Here is a 6930-nt window from a genome sequence, read left to right on the forward strand (position 1 = left end):
GGAACACCTATTCTTTCCGTGACACAGACTGACCAGGGTGAATCCTTTATTGACGTCTCCTGTTAAATCCACTTCGATCAGTGTAGATGAAGAGGTGAGGAGACGGGTTTAAAAGAAGGATTTTCAAACCTTGAGACAATCGGCGACATGGATTGCGAATGTTGCAAGACAACAAAAAAAGATTTTGAGTGCCTTTTTTAACGGGGTACGGTAGTGCCAGTCGCACCGGTTTGTGTCAAGAACTGCAAAGCTGCTGTTTCCCTGTGTGTGTCAAATCAAATCAAATGTATTTATAAAGCCCTTCTTACATCAGCTGATATCTCAAAGTGCTGTACAGAAACCCAGCCTAAAACCCCAAACAGCAAGCAATGCAGGTGTAGAAGCACGGTGGCTAGAATGGTCCACCACCCAAACGACATCCAGCTAATTTAACACAACTGTGGGAAGCGTTGGAGTCGACGTTGGGGCCCAGCGTCCCTGTGGAACGCTTTCCACACCTTGGGAAGTCCATGTCCTCGACGAACTGAGGCTGTTCTGAGCGGGAGGGGGAAGGGGGGGTAAAACCCAATATTATGGTGTTCCTAATGTTTAGTATACTCGGTGTGTGTGTGTATATAACTTTGCATTGCAGTTATTTCATTGGTCTCATCCTGTTTTAATCTGACTAAAACATCCACTCTGAAGGCAGAAACCTGCCCACTTTATTCTTTAGTCCCTGTTTTAATATTTTCCCTGCTAATAATATCAGTATTATAGGGTGTACTGTCTGTGATAGACATCTGTCAATGCATCCTGAGTGCGCTACATGATAAAGTAGCGCGCTACATGATAAAGTAGCGCGCTACATGATAAAGTAGCGCGCTACATGATAAAGTAGCGCCCTACATGATAAAGTAGCGCGCTACATGATAAAGTAGCGCGCTACATGATAAAGTAGCGCGCTACATGATAAAGTAGCGCGCTACATGATAAAGTAGCGCGCTACATGATAAAGTAGCGCGCTACATGATAAAGTAGCGCCCTACATGATAAAGTAGCGCGCTACATGATAAAGTAGCGCGCTACATGATAAAGTAGCGCGCTACATGATAAAGTAGCGCGCTACATGATAAAGTAGCGCGCTACATGATAAAGTAGCGCGCTACATGATAAAGTAGCGCGCTACATGATAAAGTAGTGCACTTGTATTTTTTAAGACGCGTTTACAACAAGGTGAACAATGTATGTTCATTCTAACTGAAATGTGTTTGGTCAGATATTCCCTACATACGGTATTCTACAGTCTGTAATGTTATATTCCCTACATACGGTATTCTACAGTCTGTAATGTTATATTCCCTACATACTGTACTCTACAGTCTAATGTTATATTCCCTACATACTGTACTCTACAGTCTGTAATGTTATATTCACTACATACTGTACTCTACAGTCTGTAATGTTATATTCACTACTCTACAGTCTGTAATGTTATATTCACTACATACTGTACTCTACAGTCTGTAATGTTATATTCCCTACATACTGTACTCTACAGTCTGTAATGTTATATTCCCTACATACTGTACTCTACAGTCTGTAATGTTATATTCACTACATACTGTACTCTACAGTCTGTAATGTTATATTCCCTACATACTGTACTCTACAGTCTGTAATGTTATATTCCCTACATACTGTACTCTACAGTCTAATGTTATATTCCCTACATACTGTACTCTACAGTCTGTAATGTTATATTCACTACTCTACAGTCTGTAATGTTATATTCCCTACATACTGTACTCTATAGTCTGTAATGTTATATTCCCTACATACTGTACTCTACAGTCTGTAATGTTATATTCCCTACATACTGTACTCTACAGTCTGTAATGTTATATTCACTACTCTACAGTCTGTAATGTTATATTCCCTACATACGGTACTCTACAGTCTGTAATGTTATATTCACTACTCTACAGTCTGTATGTTATATTCCCTACATACTGTACTCTACAGTCTGTAAGGTTATATTCCCTACATACTGTACTCTACAGTCTAATGTTATATTCCCGTACATACTGTACTCTACATGTCTGTAATGTTCTATTCACTACTCTACAGTCTGTAATGTTATATTCCCTACATACGGTACTCTACAGTCTGTAATGTTATATTCCCTACATATCGGTACTCCTACAAGTCCTGTAATGTTATATTCCCTACATACTGTACTCTACAGTCTGTAATGTTATATTCACTACTCTACAGTCTGTAATGTTATATTCCCTACATACTGTACTCTACAGTCTGTAATGTTATATTCCCTACATACTGTACTCTACAGTCTGTAATGTTATATTCCCTACATACTGTACTCTACAGTCTGTAATGTTATATTCACTACTCTACAGTCTGTAAATGTTATATTCCCTACATACGGTACTCTACAGTCTGTAATGTTATATTCACTACTCTACAGTCTGTAATGTTATATTCACTACATACTGTACTCTACAATCTGTAATGTTATATTCCCTACATACTGTACTCTACAGTCTAATGTTATATTCCCTACATACTGTACTCTACAGTCTGTAATGTTATATTCACTACTCTACAGTCTGTAATGTTATATTCACTACATACTGTACTCTACAGTCTGTAATGTTATATTCCCTACATACTGTACTCTACAGTCTGTAATGTTATATTCCCTACATACTGTACTCTACAGTCTAATGTTATATTCACTACATACTGTACTCTACAGTCTGTAATGTTATATTCACTACTCTACAGTCTGTAATGTTATATTCACTACATACTGTACTCTACAGTCTGTAATGTTATATTCCCTACATACTGTACTCTACAGTCTGTAATGTTATATTCCCTACATACTGTACTCTACAGTCTGTAATGTTATATTCCCTACATACTGTACTCTACAGTCTGTAATGTTATATTCCCTACATACTGTACTCTACAGTCTGTAATGTTATATTCACTACTCTACAGTCTGTAATGTTATATTCCCTACATACGGTACTCTACAGTCTGTAATGTTATATTCACTACTCTACAGTCTGTAATGTTATATTCCCTACATACTGTACTCTACAGTCTGTAATGTTATATTCCCTACATACTGTACTCTACAGTCTAATGTTATATTCCCTACATACTGTACTCTACAGTCTGTAATGTTATATTCACTACTCTACAGTCTGTAATGTTATATTCCCTACATACGGTACTCTACAGTCTGTAATGTTATATTCCCTACATACTGTACTCTACAGTCTGTAATGTTATATTCCCTACATACTGTACTCTACAGTCTGTAATGTTATATTCACTACTCTACAGTCTGTAATGTTATATTCCCTACATACTGTACTCTACAGTCTGTAATGTTATATTCCCTACATACTGTACTCTACAGTCTGTAATGTTATATTCCCTACATACTGTACTCTACAGTCTGTAATGTTATATTCACTACTCTACAGTCTGTAATGTTATATTCCCTACATACGGTACTCTACAGTCTGTAATGTTATATTCACTACTCTACAGTCTGTAATGTTATATTCACTACATACTGTACTCTACAATCTGTAATGTTATATTCCCTACATACTGTACTCTACAGTCTAATGTTATATTCCCTACATACTGTACTCTACAGTCTGTAATGTTATATTCACTACTCTACAGTCTGTAATGTTATATTCACTACATACTGTACTCTACAGTCTGTAATGTTATATTCCCTACATACTGTACTCTACAGTCTAATGTTATATTCACTACATACTGTACTCTACAGTCTGTAATGTTATATTCACTACTCTACAGTCTGTAATGTTATATTCACTACATACTGTACTCTACAGTCTGTAATGTTATATTCCCTACATACTGTACTCTACAGTCTGTAATGTTATATTCCCTACATACTGTACTCTACAGTCTAATGTTATATTCACTACATACTGTACTCTACAGTCTGTAATGTTATATTCACTACTCTACAGTCTGTAATGTTATATTCACTACATACTGTACTCTACAGTCTGTAATGTTATATTCCCTACATACTGTACTCTACAGTCTGTAATGTTATATTCCCTACATACTGTACTCTACAGTCTGTAATGTTATATTCCCTACATACTGTACTCTACAGTCTGTAATGTTATATTCCCTACATACTGTACTCTACAGTCTGTAATGTTATATTCACTACATACGGTACTCTACAGTCTGTAATGTTATATTCACTACATACTGTAATCTACAGTCTGTAATGTTATATTCACTACTCTACAGTCTGTAATGTTATATTCACTACATACTGTACTCTACAGTCTGTAATGTTATATTCCCTACATACGGTACTCTACAGTCTGTAATGTTATTTTCCCTACATACTGTACTCTACAGTCTGTAATGTTATATTCCCTACATACTGTACTCTACAGTCTGTAATGTTATATTCACTACATACTGTACTCTACAGTCTTCTCACAACATATAGCTTTCAATGATGACACTTGAATGATATTTTGACCGTTTTTGGTCCTGTATTGTTGATGTACATGAGCTGGTACATCATAGTTCATGGACCTGACTTTATACACGTATATTACCCCTCAGCCCTGGACCAGAGCTACTCTTCTGTCTGTCCTTTGTCTAGCTCTGGACCAGAGCTACTCTTCTGTCTGTCCTTTGTCTAGCTCTGGACCAGAGCTACTCTTCTGTCTGTCCTTTGTCTAGCTCTGGTCCAGAGTGTTGTTACTCAGTCTCCTAGGAGAGGAACAGGCCCTGGACCAGAGCTACTCTTCTGTCTGTCCTTTGTCTAGCTCTGGACCAGAGCTACTCTTCTGTCTGTCCTTTGTCTAGCTCTGGACCAGAGCTACTCTTCTGTCTGTCCTTTGTCTAGCTCTGGATCAGAGCTACTCTTCTGTCTGTCCTTTGTCTAGCCCTGGACCAGAGCTACTATTCTGTCCTTTGTCTAGCTCTGGACCAGAGCTACTCTTCTGTCTGTCCTTTGTCTAGCCCTGGACCAGAGCTACTCTTCTGTCTTTCCTTTGTCTAGCTCTGGTCCAGAGCTACTCTTCTACACTCCGTCGAGACTGACCCCGTTTCTACACTCCATCGAGACTGACCCCGTTTCTACACTCCATGTATCATGTCCTTTTACTGTATGACTGTAGGCCACACCTTACCATGTGAATGTATCTTGTATATTTCCATAAAATACTTTAGTCACACAGCTACGTTCTTGGGATTTCATAGTCACATTTTCTACCTTGTAAATTTTTGTTATGAAATTCTAATAAATGCGTATATGATTTGTACCCTCGTCTCTATTCCTAACTGTTTTGGCCTCCACAATCATCCGACCTCAACCCAATTTGGGATGAGTTGGACCGCAGAGTGAAGGAAAAGCAGCCAACAAGTGCTCAGCATATGTGGGAACTCCTTCAAGACTGTTGGAAAAGCATTCCAGGTGAAGCTGGTTGAGAGAATGCCAAGAGTGTGCAAAGCTGTCATCAAGGCAAAGGGTGGCTACTTTGAAGAATCTCAAATATAAAATATATTTTCATTTAACACTTTTTTGGTTACTACATGATTCCACGTGTGTTATTTCATAGTTTTGATGTCTTCACTATTATTCTACAATGTAGAAAATAGTAAAAATAAAGAGAAACCCTTGAATGAGTAGGTGTATATGATTTGTGCTCGTATCTATTGCTTGACGTTAGGGAGGGGAACTGAGTTTAAAACAGCCAAGGAGAACGGGGTCATTTATAAGAGACGGACGTGTCTAAAGGAAAACACTAAATAGAAATCAGTCAGTCAACCGTTTTCTTAAATTGATTAATTCGGATTTATTTATGAAATGTTTCGACGTTTAGTCTCGGGAGAGGTTTTTATTCTACAGCGGAGACTTTCTCAGTCGTTGAAATGTGTGAGATTACTGTCGTGCAACTCCGTTATCGGTTCCGACCGTGGACAGGACCTGTCGAGAGAGGAGCGAACTGTTCCGACCGAACGGGGAAGGTTGGATCATACGAATACACGTACAGGACCAGCAGACGATACGTTTCTGGTATTAACGATGACAAACTGTTGGTTATATGATGAAATAAAGGATTAGTTCTACTTTAGTTACATACTATCAGCCATCCATCCTGTTTGAATCTAGACGTGTTCCTCTCCAACTCACAGGTTCCTTCCCGACCTGAGGACCAGAAGCGGGTGTGTAAAGTCATATTGGACCGTTTTGACCAACAGTACGGCCAGGAACTTGGTCCCCTATGGCCGTCTGCAAGGTATGTCAGCGTTCACCTCGTCCTCTTATCGTTTCTCTACTGTTTATGCAGCGTTACGTGCCAGGAACTTGGCCCCCTATGGCCGTCTGCAAGGTATGTCAGCGTTCACCTCGTCCTCTTATCGTTTCTCTACTGTTTATGCAGCGTTACGTGCCAGGAACTTGGCCCCCTGTGGCCGTCTGCAAGGTATGTCAGCGTTCACCTCGTCCTCTTATCGTTTCTCTACTGTTTATGCAGCGTTACGTGCCAGGAACTTGGCCCCCTGTGGCCGTCTGCAAGGTATGTCAGCGTTCACCTCGTCCTCTTATCGTTTCTCTACTGTTTATGCAGCGTTACGTGCCAGGAACTTGGCCCCCTATGGCCGTCTGCAAGGTATGTCAGCGTTCACACCTCGTCCTCTTATCGTTTCTCTACTGTTTATTGCAGCGTTAGCTGACAGGAAACTTGGCCCCCTATTGGCCGTCTGCAAAAGGTAATGTCAGCGTTCACCTCGTCCTCTTATCGTTTCTCTACTGTTTATGCAGCGTTACGTGCCAGGATCTTGGCCCCCTGTGGCCGTCTGCAAGGTATGTCAGCGTTCACCTCGTCCTCTTATCTGTTT

General features: G+C 39.5%; 1 long non-coding RNA gene across 1 annotated transcript; it reads left to right on the forward strand.

Annotated features, from left to right (window-relative positions):
• Window positions 1-5729: 5729 nt before the first annotated feature.
• Window positions 5730-6671, forward strand: LOC115184090 (uncharacterized). Its single transcript, XR_003874187.1, has 2 exons — window positions 5730-6106; window positions 6226-6671. It is a non-coding gene; the product is annotated as an uncharacterized LOC115184090 (long non-coding RNA).
• Window positions 6672-6930: the final 259 nt, after the last annotated feature.

Source organism: Salmo trutta, unplaced genomic scaffold (genome assembly GCF_901001165.1).
Source record: "Salmo trutta unplaced genomic scaffold, fSalTru1.1, whole genome shotgun sequence".
Classification (NCBI taxonomy): Eukaryota; Metazoa; Chordata; class Actinopteri; order Salmoniformes; family Salmonidae; genus Salmo; species Salmo trutta.